This window comes from Sinohyriopsis cumingii, chromosome 1 (genome assembly GCF_028554795.1).
Source record: "Sinohyriopsis cumingii isolate HCF-2022 chromosome 1, ASM2855479v2, whole genome shotgun sequence".
In the NCBI taxonomy this organism is placed as follows: Eukaryota; Metazoa; Mollusca; class Bivalvia; order Unionida; family Unionidae; genus Sinohyriopsis; species Sinohyriopsis cumingii.
Genome location: NC_142961.1, coordinates 124,111,367 through 124,135,161, shown reverse-complemented (window position 1 = coordinate 124,135,161; position 23,795 = coordinate 124,111,367). Strand labels below are relative to the sequence as shown.

General features: G+C 40.1%; 1 long non-coding RNA gene across 2 annotated transcripts; it reads right to left on the bottom strand.

Moving 5' to 3' along the window:
- Window positions 1-63: 63 nt before the first annotated feature.
- Window positions 64-22,022, bottom strand: LOC149807804 (uncharacterized). Of its 2 annotated transcripts, none has more exons than XR_016417373.1 (3): window positions 21,892-22,022; window positions 772-842; window positions 64-179 (listed from the first exon to the last, which is right to left on the bottom strand). It is a non-coding gene; the product is annotated as an uncharacterized LOC149807804 (long non-coding RNA). The 2 variants fall into 2 exon arrangements; XR_016417374.1 differs by having other exon boundaries at window positions 772-861; window positions 21,892-22,002.
- Window positions 22,023-23,795: the final 1,773 nt, after the last annotated feature.

Sequence of the window (23,795 nt, the reverse complement as noted above, 5' to 3'; positions counted from 1 at the left end):
GAACGATTTGGCTATGTCATAGACATTCCATTAATGACCGCGGTTATTACTTCTATAGACACGGGACAATATACTTAGAACACATTTGATTTCTATTAATATTCTTTTATTGAAGTTTTCAAAACGTTGTGATGGAACGATATTTGGCTGGACATTCGTAGTAAATAAAGTGATTCCAACTGAAAAGATAAAAATTCGTAAAGTATTTATTGCCGTTTGCTTTAATGTATTTTCTATTAACTATGACCGTAATTATATACAAATCGTACATGGGTAGTAATATAATCATTAACTATATTACTGCAAGTTTAACAACACCCTACATTGATTTGGATCTTTTAGCTGAGATAGCATTGACAAATGTCTAATAGGATGTCTTAATTTGTCCTCGTTCATTGTTAAATACCCTTGTAAACATAATCTAATGCATCTAAAAAGGAATTTGAGACACCACAGCAACTATGTGAAGATTTAGTGGATGAGAAATAAAGAATTTATTGAACAAGCTTTTAAGTATAGATGATGCATACTGTAATTTAATTAAAGCTGATTGAAAATTTGATCAAAAATGTGGCATTATAAATAATCAGGAAAAAAAATCAAACGTTTTAAACAGGATAATCAAAATAAGATGTTAACAACTGAATCGATAGAGATTAAAGGTGTACGTGACTTTCTGAAAAGAAAACTAGGGGAGCAAAAGAGAATTTCCGTTTAGGCAATAGACTAAAGACTAAACAAACAGTTTGAAAATAAAGCTGCATTTATTACCAGTTTTTCTTGCAGTTGTTTGGATATAGATATGGGTACACTAGTTGTTTTACATCCATCCAGCACGTCTACTGCGAAGGACATAACAAACTGAATAATAAATAATGTTAGATTCTCCCTTTAGTTGACTTTTCTAAACTATAGCTGAAATCAAAATCGTTATCTTTAATTTAATATCGTGTATTTAATTTCCCACTGAAAAAATAGCGTATGTCTCTTGATGAGGGACTATGCAATTAGGTGCAGACAGAAGGGTTTTCTCAGTTTCAAAGTACGAGTCAAAATAATAAGTACCGTGCAATACCTATTTTACAAGGCTGAAATTCAATTTTAGGGAACGCAATATATGGAATCTTGTGCGATTTGTGTACCAGGCTAATGCCGGAATTAATTTTTGGTTATTAATATATTGACTTTAAGTCTTATGGGAAATTAATTAGTATTCCTGTATCGGTGGGTGTTGTGTGTATATCCACGACAACTACGGATATCTTTTACTGTTATAACTTGATTTATAAGGAAATGCAATCAACATATCTTTTCTTTTCTTTTTTTTAAATCTGACGCAATTGTCATATTGTTTACCTCCCTCTGAAATTGAAGTTTAACTTCTTATATACCCTCTATTGCCCACATATTTTTTATTACCAATGTGCAACTGAACAGCTATATCTGCATTCAGGCACATTTAACATCTTTAGATGTATGAAACGTAAAATAGACGCAGTTTGTTTTGAGTCACCACACTATTCGCCTTGTTATTTTCAGTTACTTTTTATATAACAACGCTGAGATTAATTTTCCCATCTCATAAGTTGATTGCGTTATTGTATATGTCATCACACTGAATATTAATAATGTTTTTTTCATAACCTCGCAACACATTCAGTATTCTTCGTTCATATTTTATCTGTTCCATATCGTTCCTTTATGACCGCTCCGGTGGCCTAGTGGTTAGAGCGTCCGCCTCTGATGCAAGTCCTACCAAAGACTTACAAAAATGGAACTAACAGCTCCCTCGCTAGGCGCTCAGCATTAAGAGGTTAGTGTTAGGACTGGTCGGCCTGGTGTCAGAATAATGTGACTGGGTGGGACATCATGCTACATGTCTGTGGCATGATGCCCCAGTGCTAGACATCACTATAAAGTGCCACACTGCAGACATCGTAGCAATATGACTGAAAATTTGTAAAAGCTACGTAAAAAAAATCCAAATCCAAATATTCCTGTATGTGCTTTTCTCACTGGGCATGACGCGAAATTAATGAAAAGTGCTTCCTTTTCTGTCTCATTGAATCTATCATTCTTCACGGGTATGGTGCATGGTGCTTTGTAAATGGCTTAGTTATAAGTTACAAAACTCTGTGTCAACGTGTTAGCCAGACCGGATCGGTTACCTCCCATTTTCGATTATTTGAGAATGCATTGCTCATCTCACAGGAACACATTGTCACATTGTTTGCCTCATTCTGACAAGTGCATGTCTCTGTTTGAAACATACATGGACCTTATCATCATTCCAGCATACATTTTCCATTTTGTTTTAATAAGAATAATAACACTTGCGTCAAGAATCATATCTCCTAAAATACAAGATTTTGAACACGTATATTTTCAACTATATTTTGGATGAGTTCTTTTTTTGTATTTATATTTTTTAATATCACAGCTTGATATTGACAAAAAACGACATTTTTTTGCAGTACAAGTTCCTCAGGACTGATTAACATCAACACGTTTTTGATTGATCATCATTTCGTTGATTCTAAACAAAGGACGTAAATAGAAATTCACCATTATTCAATCTTAAATAAAATTGAAAAAAGTATTATCCGGTTTCTTACACGAAGCAAAGTACTCAAAACAAAAAATATTAAATACAACACTCATTCGTGTCATCGGTCGGCATTAGCAGCAGAGGGGGGGAACAGACCAAAACAGTTTTACAAGTAACCCCTTCCAGGAAACTATTCCTCGATAGAGGGCTTATTTCGACGAAATAAACCCTTCTATTCAGAATACAGGACAAAAAAAAATGTCCCAAAAAATTCGGAGAGTCTCTCCTCGAGAAATTTTTCGAATTTCCAGGGGAAAATGCAATACATTTCCGCTGGCAACTTGGGTTACTTCAATAAATCTGAAACAGTTTCCGTGGCGGGGTCGTTATTGAAAAATCCATGGGGTGGGTCCAGCCCCCCCTGCTGCTCTACGAAATGAGTTTCCAAGGAAATCATTTTTATGTTAACCATACAATGTATCAAGTCCGATACGGTATCGTGTCCGCGGGTCGTGTAAATTTATTGTCACAAATCCATGCGGGTTTCTTTGAGCGCGACTAAAGAAATTCTTAAACTTATTAATATCCATATCGCCGCTACACCAGGTTTGATGAATATTTCTCAGCGTATGAACATCAACTCCATTAAACACAGCAAGAAGATTACAGTTATCCCTGATTACCTTTGGTATTTGTGTGTAACGTTGAGTAACATAAATGACATCGGTGTTTTTATGACGACCCCGGGAAAATATTCTTGCAGGATTTTTTTGCTTGTCCAGCATCACATCATCATACACTACTAGGTTATTTATTTCCCCGTTAAGGTCTTCAACGCTGGGAGCTTCTTCGATATCAGTGATAAATTCAACTACTTCCTCGCCGTCTTCACTCAGCGCTTTTGCACTCTCATTAAAATCTTTTATAACGTTATAGCATCGCTGATCATCTACAGATGGTGCTACCAAATACAGCTTATCCCACTTCATCCACTTCATTATCATGTTTAACAGCAGTTGCGTTTTACCCGATCCTGACGGTCCTATGATGATCATTCTGATAGAGTTTGGTAGCACTGAATTATGCTTAACTGGCTCCTTTCTTCGCGTCGCAGAAAAATCTGTAATTTCCATTTGTATATAAGGAATAATAATTATGGATTTATATTGTGTGAAGTGTAAGGCACGAACCCCTACGAATGATCTAACAACCATTACAACAAAAAATAACAGACAAGCACTTTCTGGTAAGTGTGCGCGATGTGGCACAAAAAAATTTAGATTTCAAAAAAAAAGCGAGAATTTAGCGGAGGTGACATTGCAGCCAAACTTGGAAAGCTCCCCGGAACTCCCTGGGCAAAGTATCCCGGAGAAAAGCATCTCCCAGGATACAATTACTGCGGTCCAGGGACCCGACTAGATATCAGACTTGATGAACAATCTAAACCAAAACCGGGAGAGTATCCGATAAACGCTATCGACGCAGCGTGTCACATACATGATGTTGCTTATCGAAGTAAAGATCTAGAAGACAGGCATATCGCGGATGTGAAATTAATTCATGCACTAAGCGCCATAAAAAATAAATCATTTAAGGAGTCACTCGCTAATTGGTTAGTAAGATCAGCGATGAAATCTAAATTAGTATTAGGCGCTGGATAATTAAATAAAAATGCAAGCGATTTATTATTCCCCAATCGGATACTGGAGAGGTAACTCAGCAATTAATAAACTCGCCAACGCGGCATCAGTAACACGCGAGGTTGCCAAAAAATGGCTGTCAAAACAAGCAATATGGCAAATCTACTTACCACCACCTCGACAAATCAACTTTGCACATTTTGATGTTAGTGTGCCCAATGAAGTTCATCAGGCTGACATACTATTCCTGCCTCATGATACTGTCCGTAGAAAAACATACAAATACGCGCTAACAGTAGTTGATGTTGCTAGTAGATACAAAGAAGCAGAACCGTTAGCGACTAAAACAGCCGCTGAAGTTGCCTCTGCGCTTAAACGAATTTATCAGCGAGGACCTCTAAGCTGGCCCCGATTATTACAAGTTGATCCTGGTAAAGAATTTCAGGGCGCGGTATCATCACTGACAAAGCAGCATAACGTTGTTATACGACGAGGGCATACTGAAATTCATCGGGATCAGGCAATTGTTGAGCGATTTAATAGAACACTCGCTGAGAGATTATTCGGATACCAGTACGCGAGGGAATTCATTTACGATACGAGATCTCGTGAATGGGTTGCAAGACTGCCAAACGTGATAGCCGCGCTGAATAATGAAATTACCAGAACAACAAACATGAGACCTGTAAATGCAATCACAAAAAAATATATACCCCGCGTCAGTGAACGCGGACATGTTTCAACGCAGCCAGGGACGCTAGCGTCCCCACTGCTGGGTAATGTCACCGTTAGGTATTTATACGAACCAGGCGAACTAGAAGGAGGAAAAAAAAGAGCAACCGATCCCACATGGAGTGTTACTACACATAAGATATCCAGCATAACAAGATCAACTGGGAGAAACGCAATCTACAGATTAGATTCAACTGCTCCTCAGCGTGGATTCACACGCGAGCAACTTCAGGTGATTCCCACGGATACACAATTACCACCCCGATCACTAAAGTGATTCGCACTAAAGTGATTCGCACTAAAGTGATCCGCACTGAAGTGATTCAATCATTTAAATAACTGCAGCAACCCCCCTGCGTCGGTTACACTCAAGACAGGTCAACATCACATTTTCACGTGTATGACCGCGACTGCTATCTATTCTATCTACGGTGAATTGCCTTGGGTCGTTTTTCGAATACTGCCACAGCAATAAACAATTACAACTCGCACAGTGATTATTCTTCTGTTGTTGTAATTGTATTACAAATTCAACATCCAAACTTTGTTTGGGATCAAACTCTCTACCATTTTTTTTGTCGCTCTGTTTGTAACCGGCTAATTTCTTTCTTATTGTATCATTAGCGATTGATCTGTTGATGCTGTCGTTGATAACATCATCTAATACAATTCTTTGTAACTGAGCTATCCTTCTTACTCTTGACACGGCTAAATAAACTAAATTTGACCACTCGATGCGATCATCAACAATCCAAACTGTTGTATCTGAAATAGTTAGTCCCTGCGAACTGTGGATGGTCATAGCGTATCCTAGCGTCCACGGGGATTTGCTCATTTTCAGTGCCTGTTCGACAGCATCAACATCAACGATAACAATATCATTTAATACTAAATTCTGTTTCTCCGGACCCGACGCAGTCAGGCGCCCTGGAATATCAACATCAATATTCTGCAATCGCGTATCAGCTGGTCTATAACACAACGGCACTGGCAACATGGGAAATTTCTTCTGATGTAACTGAAATAACCGCTGCTGAAGTGTGTCCCTGACTATCTTTCTACTTGCCACAATTAAATCACTTGGTTTCCACGTTTCCCAAAAGTCGCTCAGCGAAGTCTCTGGAATTATTTCACGCATTATCTCACACTGGACTTTATTGGTTTGTAGCCTGATCAGTGTCTTAAACTCTTTCAGCGTTTCATCGAGTGCTCTAACATCGTTAGTTATTTCCTCATAATAATCTACAAAAGTTTTCAGCCACTCGTGTGGAGATTCACCTGTAAATGGCGGTGGTTGACCATGATCGCCGCACATCACCACTGCGGTATTTTTCTTTAGCAACCAATCCAGAAACTGTTTTAATGTATCCAACGGCACAGTGTCTATCTCATCCCAGATGATTTTCTCGGGAATATATTTCGTTCCCATTCGTTCAGGTGTCCACGTGCCGCCGCTGTATTTGAAAAAACTGTGATACGTGCACGCGTTAACATCCCGTTGTCTCATCTCCCTGGCAAGTCTGTGTGTGGGAGTCAGCACGACCAAGTCAGAACCGCGAAATAATTCAATCGCCCGAGTTGTTTTACCAGAACCACCAGGGCCGTTCAGATAAACTGTTTTGTGTCTTGTAACAGGATCGTGCACCGGCGGCAACAACGAAACCGTCGAAGACATTTCTGCGCTGCGATACTCATCCACGATTTCAACGTCAGCTGATTCACAATATCCCTGTAACATTTCATTCTTTATTCTCCACGAGCCCCACGATGGATCATCCGATATAACATTATTCAACACCGCTAAGTGTTTTTTATTAATATAAAATGAATCCGTTGCAACTCTCACTGCGACAACAGGGAATCTATTAATCATCGACAACAAATTTATGGATACATAAGCTAGCATCGAAGATCTCAAATGTGTGTACTGAGATGATTCTCCGTCGATATAACTAAAAACAGTTCCTAGTTTTTCCCCGTTTGACAGAAACACATCTTCGCGGTTACAGAACATGTTGTTCGTGGCTGCATCAGCGACAACAAGATCCAATTCAGTCTTGTCCATGATTAATCGACTGTGATGTTGTTTATGATCATACGCTCCACCTTGAGTGAATTTCCCTATTATTCTTCGTCCTAGATCTTTTGCTGTGCTTTCGTCATTTCTGAGTTTGTTTTTAAGTACTTCAGGAGCTTCCTTGATGATAGCGTCGATAGAAGTTTCTGGATGTTCTCGTGACCAATCTTCGATGACTTCTTCTAACGTAACCGGCGTTGGAGTTGGCAACCAAACTTCGGTTTGACGACAATAACATATAATCGCTTCGCTGACCGTCAGCGACAACAATATTCGACTGTCAAGCATGTATCGCAATAACACTATCGGTGCCCATCGCTTCTCAACGAAATGTCTGCCAAACCAAACATAACACACAGGATGTAAATCCTTAGCGAATTTAAACGACGACACACAAGCAAATCCGGTCAAGTCAAAATCAGGCAATGGTCCGTTTACAGCAACTCTTGTCATCGAGTTTGTAACGTGGCCAAACCGTTTAAAATATTCGCTGCATTCTCCACGCCCAAGGAAACTTCCTGGATAACACGCCGTCATGTCCACGGATATCATACCGCGGTGATCATATCGAGTATTCCACAAACCGCCGTGTCCGTATTCAACACAGCTCTGTTGGATATCCGCAAGAAAACTTTTCGGAGTTGGTCTCCATGAATTTCGTTCCCGGGCTACATGTGCGGCAACACCCGGGACAGTAAAACAGTGTGTCAGTAACGTATCAGTGTTGCCCGCATGATATTTTTCTGCGAGTTTTTTCATTTCCTGCTGTAACGCCGTTGTTCTATATATTTCCCCGTCGGGTCTCACAAACTGATCATATTCTCCATCTTCACTACTTCTGAATAACCACACAGACACCGGATCGGTTTTACTTATCTGATAAATAAAATCAAACATACCCGTGGAGTGCCTCGCACTCTCCCCGCTAGCGGTTCCCTTGCTCGGCAATTCCGGATAATACTTCACAACACGGTCTCGCGGGAATATCCTAACCGAGTCAGTCCAGGCGTGACTGTTATGATCGATAATAGTTATTGGTGTTCCACGGGAATTGTATTTACACTCATACAATACCTCACCGGTTAACGATGAAACCGTTATAGGAAATTTTAGTAATCGCTCTAGCTCAGCAACATCATTTATTGACGCTCCTTTATCCGCTACTCGTGTCGCCCACGCTGTTATTTTAGTTTGTCTTAGCGGTGTTAGGCCGTTTCCTCGCATTGCATTTTTAAAATGTTCCATTACTCGCTCAGCTACACAATTCATCTTTGACTCTGTCAACGGCGACACCTTCATCGGTTTGAGTTTATCAACGCTTGGTTTCTTCATCGGATAAATTCCATAAATGACTGCGGTCACAGGATACGCTCTGGCATAATATGGTATATCAATCCCAACAAGTACTCCCGGGTTTGAGTCTTTACTTAACAGAACGGTTTTTCCACGAACCCCCTTGGCATCAAGAACAGGGTCTAGTTTGTCTCTGATAATCCACTTTCCGTCGTCGACTCCAACAATAAATTTTATCTGTATGAAATATCTTCTATCGTCGAGATACCCAATTATGTTACGCGCGATTGTATCGTTCATGGTAGCATCAATGATACGGCCACGAGAAATGCCCGCGTCGGGGATAATTTTATACGAAGACCACGTGTGTGCGGCACCATCACGACGAAACTCTTCTTTGGCGTTCTTGATAACACCAATTACCGTTGCTAACTCTCTTCGTCGTGGATCAGCGGTTAACCGGTCAAGATCGAATCGAGAACCTGATACGGGTTTTATTCTGGATAGTCTTTCAAATTCCTCCATATTATAATTAAGACAAGTATTTAAATAGACAAAAATATTATATATAATGAACCAATGCAAGTGGATTAAACTAAATTCATCAGCGCCGTGTAGCAGACGTTGCAGAGGCGAATACTGTGGACAACATGCTCAACAGGTCCGCGGTGGGAGTCTAGGACCGATACCGTGTATCAGATGCGGCATTGGAGTACGAGGAAAAACGCAATTATGTTCAGCGTGTGGTGGAAAACGCTATCGAGAACTAAAACGGTATTATGATAAAAAAAATCCAGACTGTGATAACACTCTCTCGGAGCGTGATTACATAAATAAGTTTTCAGACAAATTATGAATTAGACAAATGATTTGCTTATAGTATAATGAATCAAGAATTCGTCCCACATCCAACTATTCCAAATTATGAGGCAAACCGAGATGGCATAGTGAGACACTGCACGCGAAGACGACCAGTTGGTGGAGTTGATAATGGTGGTTATTTAAGATTTACTGCCGCGTACGGAAAGAAGTATTTATATCATCGTTTTATTTACGAATGTTTCTTTGGAGTGATCCCTAAGGGGTTTGTCATTGATCACATTAACGGTAACATACTTGATAACTCCATAAACAATCTTCGCATGGTCACTCAGAGCAAGAACTGCCTACTGGGTAACACAGGGCGTTGTAAAACAGTTGCAAGAAGAGCTATTAAATCTATAAACGCAATTACAGGTGAAGAAATAATATTTCAATCAATGAGCGCCGCCGGTAGGTATTTCGGTATTTGTTCACCTGTTGTACAGCGTGTCGCAGATGGGATCTACAAAACAGCATTTTCCAAGAAGCTCAAACAGAAGATTTCATTCTGTTATATCATTGACACAAACAACGATAACTCAGTATAATACCTGTAAATGCAATCACAAAAAAAAATCCTAACAAAGAACAGTAACCCGGTGAAGAGTACCGGGTAGAAACACAAAGTGTTTCCAGTGATAACCGCTTATCTATGTGTGTGTTTTTGTTATCGTTGGAAACTCAAAGAGTTTCTCGTGCTAGCATCGCTCAGTAAAGCATTTCTCTGGAAGTCCAAGGGACTTCTCATGCATTTAAAAATATGAAAATATATAATAATATGAATCACGAAAACATAAATACCATACTTGTTGAAATTAAAGAATTACAACAGCGGGGTTTTAATATTTTACTAGACACTGAAACAATTATGTCAGATTTTGAATCCTTGAATGAGCTATCACGGTTGGGGAAGAACAATCTCCCTGCGTGTTATAGGTTCATTAAAAATATACAGAATCACGTTTACAAATCACTTGCGTCGATAACTGAAAATCAGGTATCTGAATTTATTCCACTGTGCCATGCAGTTGAAAAGATCAGGCTTGGATTGTCATCCGAGTATGAGACTCGAAAATTAATTAACACCAGGGTGAGACTGTTAAAAGGGTATATAAAGAATCTAGACGCGGAAATGCCTACGAATACTAGTATTTGTGACGCCCAAGTATAAATACCACCGAGTGTGACTCACACCAGGGAATTATATTCCGCAAATGTAAAGCACATCGGGGAATGAATTCCGGGTAAAAAAAAAGTGTATTATTTTTTTTTGCCCTGGAAATTCTTTGAATTTCTCAACTTGAAGAGTTTCTCTGGGAACCGTTAACGGTTCCAGGGGCGTTTTCAGATTTTGGAAATGTTTTACATTTTCAGGATTTGCTCGAGCGCTTCAGCATCAATACAACAATGAGAATAGTTCATAATCTGTTCTCGTTGACACCAAACTATGATCATATGATTTTGCTGTAGCTCTGTTAATTGTGACGGACTTAACAAGAAGTCTTCGTCACCATACACGTCAACGATTATTTTAACGGGGAAATACTGTTCCGGGGGCTGTCCCGAGAAACTCTTTGAGTTTCCAAATGCGGTTTTTATTGCCTCGTAAAGAATTTGCTTATCATGAATATGAACTCGTGCGTGAATGTATTCACATTGATACATTATATACAACCGTTTTTTTTAAATGCGCGCTAGCACGAGAAACTCTTCGAGGAGAAACTCTTCGAGTTTCCAACGATAACTTATGCCGAACCACCGGGAAGAGCATTTTAGGATTTCACCAGTAAGTTCACGGAGACAGTCTCGCCACGCAGGTCCAACAAATTTCCCCTCTGGTCGGTGAGTTTGAAATTTATCGTTGACAACCACACGGTATTACACCGTAGATAGACCACATTGATTGGTTCTTGCACAATCAGAAAACCAGGGGGGTCTTTTGGTGTGAACGTATACAGGATAAACCCCTGTTGGGCCGTCGTTGTGTCAGCGCTAGCGCTGTAGCTACCGTCGATGACGTCACATACAAGATTGACCGCGATAACATCTGTGATATTTACGATCCCGGGTGAGATGTGTCTGCCATCGGATGCTGTACTGTTGTCGTGCTTGAGAATAACAGGTTGTGGTTTTGTTCGCGTGTACGTGGCAGAAATATCTTCGAAAGATTCCGCGATGAGATCAGAGACTGATTTTCTTAGCGTGTGCGCGTTATATCCAGGAAGTGTAAATTCTGAAATCTTCTCCACGGGAATACCAAATTGGGATGCGAACTTGGATCTTTTTTCGTTTCCGTCATCGCCCTTGAGATTCAGTAGATACTGAATTATTTTTAGATTTATGATTTCCATCGAGGATGCGAGTTTGTTTAGTTTTTCTGTGGTCGTGATAATTTTATCGCGCGAACTTGTTAAATCAGAAATATAATCTTGAAAATATACTCGCAACAGTTCTAGCTGTTGTTTATGTGCTTGTCTGATCGGATTAAAAAAATGAGCTTCTATATCTTCTGGAAGGTAAGGATGGTATTTCCCGCCCGTGAAAGCTGCCCCTATTATATCTACGGGAATTCTAGGTGATGTTGAAAACCAGGCTTCTCCTGATTGTAATTGATCTGAAAATAATAAATAATCCCCGACGAGGTCGTGTGGGTCTTGCTTATCGGTCATAAAATCCGATTTTTTAGGTTTTGGTGGACCCGGTTCGACCTCGGGTCGGGATCGTGGCCATCCTAATACGGTCCGAATTGAGCTGTTGTAAATATCCACGGCGTATCCCGGTGTTGAGATTTCAATGACCGCAGACAGCGTTGGTTCATGAGCTGTTATAGATATTTTGGCTTCCTTGCCGGTGATTCGTTTTATTTGGCGTTGTATCTCATTGTTGATTTCTTCGATCTGATAACTCCCAGGGGGTAGCGTAATTGTATCCCATTCAAGTTCACCCTGTTCCGGGCCCGCGCTGGGTTTCCCGAACACGAACGAATTATTCGGCTGCAGATCACCAAATGATGCCGACCTGATATTAGGCCAGCTGTGATACACACTGAGCTTTGCTAACGCGATTTCACTCACTGGAATTGGAGTTCGAAAATTAATACCAAATTCTGGTGTCGTCGAGGACACTGAGATCATTGTGGTCCTTACCGGTGTTGTGTTTGTGACTATTTGTTGAAGCAGTTCTATTGACATTATTTATTTGTTTAGTTTTCAAATAGTCATTGTACGCATCTGACATTAGTTTGAATTCAGAATCTGATATCGACGCGGCGTCGCTACCCTGCACGTCTAACGATGATGATATCAGTGATGATAATTTCTGATATGCGGTCGTGGCTGTATTTAATTTTGTCGTGTAATCGTGTAATTTTGTGTTAGCACACGAGGATATTTTTTTTGCTATGATGCCGAAAACTCCTGCCGCGGTAGTGGTCGTACAAACAGAGATTGTGGCCGCGACTGCAATTACCGGAGTGACCGCTGATAGTATTACTCCCGCGGATGCTACAACGGCAGATACTGAATAAACCGTAATGTCTAACACTGTTATGCGTCTGCGGTATTTTTTTACCTTTCGACTGGTTACTTCGATGACAGTTTTTAACTCAGATTGCCACTCACGGACTTGATTGTATCGATATTGTTGAGCATCTGGAAATCCTTCGGATTTCAACGTTGACATTTATTTAAAAATCGCTGCCGATTTTCAATTACGCGGTAACCAATTTAGGCGTTTCTGCGACGAATTCCAAACAAAACCAGTAAGATGTTGCTGTTAAACTATCGTCCTCGGCTTCAAGCATAAATGTTTCCTCGGTTCCGCTGTTTAGTATTACGGTTACAACCCCGGAATACTTATCGGTGGAATGTCTCCAAGGATATGTTGTGAAGATTTCAAATTTAGCGGCTGAAAACACAGACAACCTGTAAACACCGGTGGCTGTTGCTGTATATTTGATAGTGCTATTTTGTCGTGACCATGTTGCGAATCCCGATGATACCGTGAATACGATGTTGGTGATATGCCCCGGAGTAACTCCAGTGGGAACTTTAATCAAACTGGTTTTGTTAACGATCTCAGGAATACCCGATACGATATCCTGCTGTGTTTGTTTGATCGTGTCAATGTTGGTTTTGATTTCAGCGAGTTTTACATCGACGACTGGAGGAGGCCCAAAGAACTTATCCACGGTTTCACTAGTTTTTTGCAAGTTTCTTTGGAGTCTTTTAAACCCGTTCACGTGAACATCATACTCTGACCGCAACGTGGCTAGTTTATCATCAACGGTGTCTACGTATTGTTTGTTTGCGGCATCTTCGGGACCTTCCGGATTTTTTAGAACGGTTATTTTGTTGCCGTTCATGCTGAGTTCGCCTGTCATCGTGTCACCGGCTTTTTTCACACATTTATCAACACCTTTATCAATACTGTCTTTGATGCTTGCGATTGATATATTCGAGTCCTTGATCCGGCCGCCATCACTAAATGCAACGAAGTTATCCTTGGTAGCTCCAAGAACTCTGCGAATTATATCATTCCACTTAATGTTGCTCGTTCTTAGTTTTCCTTGCCTGTCTTGGAAAATAGCAACTTCATCTGGGTCAACTCCGGCTAGATTCAAAAGATTATCGACTTCATCTCGGGTCGCATATTTTGAGAGATCAGCATCTGTGCTTGGTTTACCTCCTCGTGTGAAAGGTCTTCCGTAAATATCCACCATTATTCTTATTGCTGTTTTTCAAATGCTAGCATTTCTCGATGCGGTATATTCATACATTACTTTATGAGGAGGAGTTGCTGGATTTCTTGAGATTGCATCAAGAACATTTAAAACCTCGCTCCCACAAATGGGCGGATCAATTAATGTTTGTGTTGGTAACGTCGACTGCCACACTGGAACATTAGAAAATCTGCTGACATACTTGAGAAACTCAACTGGCGGTGCTAAACCGTACGAATCAAAATAGATAATTCCACGTGGATCGATCGCGTAAGCAACCCAGTGAGTTCCCGGACCATCTTTGTTGTCGAGATTGATAATGCCAGTTTCTGGATTATTCGGCCGCGTCGGTAATTGATCTCGCATAAATACTCCTCTGAAATGTTTTACACGCAATTTTTTAACAGCATCGAGTAAATCAAAATTGCTCATCGGGGACACTTTGTGTTTCAGCGTTAGAAATTTTTTGGATACCATGATGCGGGAGTTCCTGGTAGTCTTAGACCGCGTCCCTTTTTTTTCTTGTATCCTTTTCCCGTTGCCTTTTTTAGTGCCATTCCAGCTGCAGTTCCAACTGCACCGAGTGCTGCGGCTTTTGCTACGGCTGGTGCTGCCGCGGCAATCAACGCCGGTATTGCTGCGAGAAGAGGAAATATTCCACCAGTTTTAGTCATGTCCTTGATAGCTGCAGCAGAGAAATTAAGTCGGACACCGGTTTTTGCTGTTAGTGCCTTATTAAAATGTTTAATCTGAGTATTAGTCAACGACAGCTTGTCTGGACCACCAACAAGTTGATCTCGTTTTAGTGTTATTGATGTCCCGCACGTGCTTGCGTTCTTCGATTGCAATTTCTTTGTCTGACCGGAAGTCAAGGTGACATTAACATGACTGTATGACATTATATCATAAGTTTGATTTTAATTGCGTTACATATTCTCGATTGGAGCGTCGATGACCCTCATTCGTCCGCCAACACCTTCAAGCAGCATTGCCTTATCGGAGAGTATGACAGCAATCACTCTGTAACCACCAGCAGGAACACCTACACGAGCTCGGAAATGTAGGTCGACAACAGATTGTTTAACCAGATCAAGATGTTCCAGCGAAAAGTAATAAATCGGATATAAACTCATAAAGTCTCGCTGTGATATTTGCAGGCCAGTGTCTACATTAAGGTCGCGCCCCATAAATGACATCAGACGATGATACGCGCGTGCGACACGATGATGTTCGAAATCTATTAATATATCCTCAGATGGCTCCTGATGCCCATTTATTCTCAACGAAACTTCAGAAACTCCAAGTGTATCAAATACCATTGGATTTCTTTCCTGGTTATCTATTCTAACACGGTATTGAAATGCAATGAAAATATGTCGTGGTGCTGATACTCCCTGTTGCGATGATATATGCCATGTAAACAACCCGCCATGATCACCCTGAATAACGTCTGTGGTTGTTGTTTTCCAGGATAGCAGTGATTTACCGCCCGTGTCCATGAAAGACAACAGTTGTTGTTCTTCGGTGATTGACGGAGACAACACTGGCATCCACAACCACAGTTTAGTTAGTATTACCTGACCAGGGGCAACAGCAGCATCTCGCCAGATAGCGTCATTATCATCAGGTTTTCGCACAAGTACAACTGTGTGTTTGGCACCGAATATGACCTTATGGACATCTCTGCAGAATCCAAAGATGTGAGACAATGGAATCACACCTGAGAACTCTTCATCTCCACTTAACATCGATCTACGTGTTGCAAAACCCAAATTAAAATTTTCGTTCATCGATGCAACTGCGTCACCGACGGCATTCATCGTTACATTCCTGTTCTCGGGGATGTCGGTTATATCCTTTGCAAACATCATTGATGGTCCGGCTGATCTGGTGTAATCATCCGAGTATCTCGCCAACCCGAGAATTGTTGTGGCAACGTCGACGTTATCATGAATTGTTTCAATTTCTTTTCCATCTATCATGTAAATAGCGGATTTAAATAACGCCATGATGCCGTTGTTAACAAATCCAACTCGGTCGCCGATTCCGTAGTTAGTGTTATCATTCTTTAAAAGCCTACCTTCAACTTCGATGAAGGCCTCAGCGGGCAAGAAGTATCTACTTGTATCCTGGACCCGTAGTTCAATTCTTCCGCGTTGGTTAGGATCACGTGCTTCATAAGAATAATACTGAAAATCACGTACAGAATCATCTTTAAGTACTGGTTTGGACATATCAAACGCGTCATTGGATTTTCGTGCAAACATTATTATTATTTGTGATGATCTAATTAAAATGTTATCGTCACCGGAAACCACTACCAGCTATCAAATTAGCAGTTACACTATCTTGCAACGCTTTGGAGGTAATTCCTGCTGTTGCGATCTCAGCTAATTTCTGATTTACGGCCTTATTTACTACGCTACTAACATTTGCCGGCATAGCTTCAGTGGATGGTAGTTTTACTGGCACCAACCTCTCGACTGGGTTTTTTTTTCGTATCAGCTGTGCTAGTCGATCCTTGATTGATTGAAATGCTTTCCCGACAAGACTACCAACAGTGCCAATGGCTTTATCCTTGACAACATCAGCGGCTTTCATCGCGAATTGTTTTGCTAACGGTCCAGCTTTCGGAGCGATTCTTGTGACTAAATCCCTAACAACATCACCGACTCCATCTCCGTAAACAACCTCGTATACTGGTAATCGTGAGTTTACTACTCTGACACTTCTTGGTCTGCGAAAAGAATCGTGTAGTATCATTTTATTTAATTATTGTTTCTCTAACTAAATTTGCTAGTCGCTGTAGTAACCATCCGCGAGTTCATCAATGAGTCCCCGGTAAATGCCGATATCCATAATGCCACGCTGAAATAGTCTCTGACAGATATCTGCGGCTTCATTGGTTATTTCTGGTGAATTATTTCCGGCACGTTTTCCTCCTATGAGAACTTCTAACCGTGATACGTCATTGATGATATTATCAGGGCAAGTAATGTGACCACCAAGACCACTACCTGTAGCTTCAAGGAGGCCAAGATCTTCGAGAGCATCACCGCCTTCATCTGGACGCTTCTCTGGTGGCGGTGAATAGGGAGGTGGAGGTCCTTGTCGTCTACTTTTGCTAAGTTTCTTTATTGCGCTTATAAGTGCTGAGTATTTCGGATCGTTAGATTTAACCGTTTTCGTGTCGTAGTACAGACGATAAGTCCATTTAACAAAATTATCATTAGTCGTGTGCTTATATTTCTCGGCTAAAAATTTTTCTTTGTTGTATAAACCCTCTAATATCAATTCAGGTAATTTTTCTTCTGGCGTATTTTTAAGAAATTTAATAAAACTCGGATCAAATCTCGCAGTTAGTTTAACAATTTCCTTTACTGGTTGGGGTGTAGCAGCTTCGGAGACTTCAGCGACTTCAGCGACGGGTGGAGGCTGAGCTGCAACTATATCAGCCGGAAGATCTTGTAAAATCTTTTTTGTTTGCTTCGTTCTTTTTGCTATTTTTTGAGTCAACGGGATAATACCCAACTTTTCTCTCTCCTCCTCTTTAATATCGCCCCATATTGCCTTTTCAGCGGCTGTTGCGGCTTTTTTTGTAGCTGTTGTAACGGGCTTAAATAATTCTTCCGCGCCAGCTGCAAATTCGATTTTTGCTTCTTGTCTTGCTTGTAATTTTTCTCTGACACTATCACGGACAGGAATAAATTTTTTAATTGCTTCGAGTCGTTCTCGTGCTAGTCTAGATGCGTGAGATTCGCCAATATTTGCCATTATTTATTTGTTCATGATTTAATTCCCCCGCATGGATTTGAGCAGCAGAGGGGGCTGGACCCACCCCATGGATTTTTCAATAACGACCCCGCCACGGAAACTGTTTCAGATTTATTGAAGTAACCCAAGTTGCCAGCGGAAATGTATTGCATTTTCCCCTGGAAATTCGAAAAATTTCTCGAGGAGAGACTCTCCGAATTTTTTGGGACATTTTTTTTTGTCCTGTATTCTGAATAGAAGGGTTTATTTCGTCGAAATAAGCCCTCTATCGAGGAATAGTTTCCTGGAAGGGGTTACTTGTAAAACTGTTTTGGTCTGTTCCCCCCCTCTGCTGCTGCATTACATGATTGTTAATTTTTATTATTATCCAGTATGCGTAGAATGCCATTCAAATTAGTACAGCGCATAACTGGTTTGTTGTTGTTGTTGTTGTTGTAGGGTTTAACGCCATTTTTCAGCACACGATAGGGTATACATGGCGGCCAGTATTAATGGTGGAGGAAGAACCCGGGAGAACCACGGAAAGAAACACCGACCCTCGAGAAGCTACTGGCAAGCTCTCTCACATACCCACATTGGCCGAATCCGAGACTCGAACCTACGCAGACAGAGGTGAGATGGCAGTGATCCGTAACGGAGAGCGCTTTAGACCACTCGGCTACTCGCGGCCCCCATAACTGGTTTGTAAGATTGTCACTACACAAAAATGTAAAATAAAATGATGCTTAGTACATACATCAGGCCACTAATTACTTTTCAGCCAGAGAACCAGTATATGGTTGGGGGAACCATTGGCTAGCAAATGGATATCATGTTTTCCTTTATGAATTTCATAAGCTTCAAAACATGAACAATAGTTGAAAACAAAATGCTTACTTTTATTTTTTTTATCGTGTACTAATTTCCTGCTGAGAAGATAATATATGAAATTTCGATTCGAGGTACACCAGGGATCCACCAATATTGCACGTCTAATACGGTTAGTTATATTTTTTGTTTCGCTTGCTATTTAGTAAGATGAAATGCAGTAGCTGTACTCCTAGCCCCACTTTTGCTCTACTCTACGGCTTTTGAGAAATTAATTTACATAGTTTGGCTCTGTGGAGGATATCGTAGTGGTCCACGTCAAGCCGTTTACCACTCGTATTTTTTATGTTTCTTTTGTAAAAATTGTCTTGTTTATATGTATTCAGAGGCAAATAGATAATGCTCATTACTTACTTATTTGGCAGATACTGTGCAGTTTACTTGCAACAAACTCGTATCAGTTAGATCGATTATCCTTCCACGTGTTTAAGCAATACCCGACGAAACGTGTCCGCTATTTTTAGTTAACTTGTTAAGTTATACATTTGATACGTACTGAACAGAAATTCATTAACACGAGCAAATACATTTCAACAGAGCGCAGAGCATTAGGTCAATTTATTCAAAGAACATCATTCCCAAATTGAACGCTGTCATTACCATATATATTGCCTGCCTAATGTCCACAATTTGAACCTTGCCTTGCCCAGCACAGTCAATGTAATGTCTAACCAGTTGTTTCCTGTAGTAAGCCTTGAATGCATGTATTATGCCAGCGTCCATTGGCTGAATGTGTGCCGTTGTATTTGGCGGAATGAAGTGTAGTTTTTATGTTGCGTAATCGAATGTCCCGTTGTATGTGGCTTGCAGCGTTGTCTACAAGTAAGATGATGCTGTGTTTGGCTTCCCTCATCGGCCTATCGAAGTCATTCAACCAGTCGATGAAAAGTTCTTCCGTCATCCAAGCTTTGCGGTTGTGTCTGTATCTCAAGTATGTGTCTGGGTTGCAAAACACCTAGGTCTGTTGACTTTAGTGATGACATGGTTTCAATTTGATGGTCCCTTTTGCGTTCGCAGTGAGAATCACGGTAATCCTATCCTTTGACTTTTTGTTGCCTTTAATGTTATGGGTTGCTAAAATGTAGTTTGGCTCCAGTCGGAAAAACAATCCAGTTTCGTCCAGGTTGAATATGTCTTGTGGGTCGTAGTTTTGCAGTAGTTGCTGTAGTTCTTCTCTGCCGGTCTGTACTATATTCATGTTGGCACTCTCTGCTTCTCCCTCATACAACCTGCGTTTGATGACCGTCGATTCTTGAAGCGTTGTAGCCAGCCACGAGAATAAGCAAAGTCAGGGATGTCGAGTTGGTCTCTGGTTACCTTTGTCTTGGCAATGAGCATTTCATCGTTAACGGTGGCGTGTTGGTCCAACATGTCTGTGATCCACATGAAGACGGCATCATCGACTTGTTTATATTTGGCGTGGCGAGCGCGGGTTAGGTCTGCTGAGTCGGCAGGTACGGACAACCATTTGTCCTTGTTTTTGAATGATGTCCGACACTGTCGACATGCCAGTGTCTAAAGATGAGCAAGCTATAATATGCTGGCGTATATCTGGTTTAGTAGGTTTTGGGTGATCTTTTTGTGTTGGCAAATCTTTTTTTTATGCTGGCCGGTATCACTACTCGTCCACGCTTGGTTGATGGTGTCTCCATGATATATGTAAAAAGTACAACTAATACAAACTGATATCTCGCAGTTAAATGCGTTATGGTAAACTATTAAATGCAGTCATTTTTATAATTCGTATTTTACGCTGTTATAGGTGCTAATGAGCTGATAAATGACATCCCCATTTTATTCGGCAATGAAGCCCTATACTGAAAACAGCTTAAATCAATCAACTGTATTTGTACAGCCACCAATAAACTGTGATTGTTACATACAATTGGTAAACAACAAAGCGGCTTAATGACTCATTTAACTTATTTACCATACGTTATGTCAAAAAAGCGCAGACAATTTGATTCCAGTGTGTTTAATTAATTATTAACCCCACCCCCGTCGGTGACTATACAATCGCTGGTTACAATATGGTCACGCTACTTTTTTCGGAAACATCATCACGCGATTAATTTATAACTTTAACATACCACTAGAATTTGACCAATCAGAGATTGATACATTGACACACCTACAAGTTTGCGTAGGTGAATCTTTTATCTGACTAACTGTATTTTCATACGCGATTTTTCGAATGTTCTTGTTTTTGGACATATTATTTCCAGATTATTGATACAAGTTTTAAATTAATTTCATACTTTGGTCCCCGATTTTGATTTCCGGATCTGGAAAGGGGATTTCTTAATTAACATAGCAGATTAACGTTTAGGAATTCCGTTCCCGTTGAATTATGTCCGGATAGCGACGTTTCTGGATAAACCAAGTCCGGATTAACGAGGCTCCACTGCATATGGGTATATACAGCTTAGATAGAGAGGTTTGGATGCCTTGGTATTCCTGTGTTGTAGGTTGTGTTTTGTGTGCTGGATAATTTTCTTTACGTCCGTTCTACAGGAATATAACAAGTTCGTTCTCTTGGGTGTCTCCTCTTTCCCCACTGTTTGATACATATATGTAGCTATTTTCCTCATTTAGATAAATTGATAAATAAACAGTTTAAATATTTGTCAGACTTATGATACAATTGGATAAATCATGATATTAAACAGAGTGAGACTCAGGGTGTGTTACTTTTGGGATCGACCAATCATCTCCACTGTATCGTCTTAGCGTAATTCAACAGAAGCTTTGGCTAATATGGGTCAGTCCGCAGCGAGATACACACAATCCTATTACAAGAAAATTAATATCTCTCCCTAGTGGCTAGTCGGATTCCTATCAGAATAATTACATAACCTTGACCTCTTAATAAACTAGCATTACGTCCTACTGTGGGCTATAAATCATTAGCTGGACTAAATGTCGGTTGGTAGGAGCTGATTTCTTGCTTAAAAGATGTACAGCTTAATCACACACATGAGTTAACGAAATTCACGTCTTGAGTACAATAGTTGCTAATTTGCAATTTATTGGCATAACACAATATAAACAAGGAATTACTCACTTCTTACATAATTCTTATAATTTAAAAGAGATAAATGTACCCCATGCTCACAATTCGCATCGTAATTAATGCATACAGTTTCTAAAATACACGATTCCCATTTTCATTTAAATAAGTAAATTCGAACATCCCGATCAAGGGAATAATGTATGACATTCTTACAATACGCGAGTCATATAACATTCAAGACAAATAAAGGCAAAGAATCAAATTTCGAATTCAAGCCAACTTGATGTATGAATTTAAAGTGTACAAATTCAAACAAAAAACTAAAAAAGTATATCAATGAATAGATTGTACGCGATTTAGACAAACCTAGTGCTTTCCGAGATCCGAGTTTTCCTATGCAGCCCAATCTATTCGTTTCTTTAAATTCCGTGTCCCTGATCTTTCAGACACCCGTCCCTTAACGAGAAAAGATACTTGTTTTTTTCTCTGGAGTCACCTTCTTGCCTTTTCAAAGAAACTTATACTGGCTAATTTCGCGAGGTAAATTACCTAAAACATTGAATTTCATCTGGGGAACACACATCCTTTATTTAGAGCTTAGCCAGTCAGGATTAACTTTATCTAACCGCCAAAATTAACGCAATCTATCCAGGTTATGCAATAATTCCCTTTATTACGCCTTTTATTAATAACTATTTCTGGAAAGTCTTATTTTAGGATACGTATTTTCAGTGGTAAAAACTCGTCTGATAATTATTTATACTTTGAACTTTTTCCACTGCTTATCGCACATTAACCTGGCCTTGTCAATGTCCTTAACTGTTATCTCAATTCAGAATTAATCATGCACAAGCAATAGTATCAAATTCATAGCGGTTTACCGATTTATTGCAGGTCTAGCCTATATGTCAATGTTAATTGTCACCTGTCATGCGGACGGCGACAAAAAAAACCCCACTAAGTTATATGTTGCCATCTTCACTCTGGTACATGCTACAAGTTGTAATAAGAGATCCACCTCTAAAACAGAGACGAGAGGAACTCATCCTTAGGTATGAGACCAGGATATAAATTCATGATATGTCGCACCCTAATGTGTCTGTGATCGAGGTATGCAATGAACCATTTAATCGTAAATTGGTGCTGAACACAACACGGGGGAAAAATATCCATGAGTCAATAAAAGACAATGCTATCACAAACATCCAGGCAGAACATGTAAAATTCCGTGACGCTGCCCTATGGATATGCAAAACCCTCAAAATAAAACTAAATGCACTAATGTACAGGACCAAAGATGAACAACCATTGGAAATTAAGGCCAAAGTACTCTCAGAGATAGGCGTGAGGTTCAGAGAATTCACCAAAATATGTACAGACGTCTCCAAGTCATGTGACCCAAATCGAACTGCAGCAGTAGTTGTGATCCCGGAGGAGAATACAACATGGGGGGGGGGATTGTTTTGACAGCTGGTTCATTTATACTGTCTAATTCTAGGCAATCAACGAAGCACTAAAATGGATTCAAACTACAACAACGCAAAAGTGGTCACTATCAGCAAATTCTTCAATGTGTTGCGCTCTCTAGAAAAAAGTTGCAGAGAAAACCTCTTTAAGAGGTATCCCGTTCTCTCGAAAACTTAGAGTCAAACTATTGTACAGTGAAAGTAATATGGGTTCCGTCCAACAGATGAATTCATGGAATGGAAAGGGCGAAGAAGGAAGCAAAACTAAGACTTTAAGAGCACAGTTTCATCACCAACTAGATTACTGTACCCATGAAATACATCGAGCAATAAAACAAAATTAATCAATGAAAGCTGGCAAAAGAAACGGGACTGCAGTCGCGAAGGACATACATTTTCTGAATATCAAAAACAAATCAGCAAAACTAGAAAGGCCCTTAAACTAACAAACCACAGGAAGCTCAAGAAATCGCTAGGTTAAAACTGGAATAACGTTATTTGCCAGAAGCTTTGAGAGGATGCTACCAAATAATATAACCAAGGACACTAACTGCACTATTCTAGAAAGCTTTCAGCATGTTTTTAATCAACATCAATAACAAAAATTACAAAGACAAAAATTCAAAGATAATCAGAAGAAATTGAAATCCCACTTACCTACCAGGAGTTTATTCAGCCCGGAAGGACAAATATCGTATACTTACTTGTGTCCTGAGCTACATCTCTGAAATAGGAAAGAAAACAAAATACAGACAGATATTCACAACAAATACTACAAGACAATATAAAAACACAGTTATAATA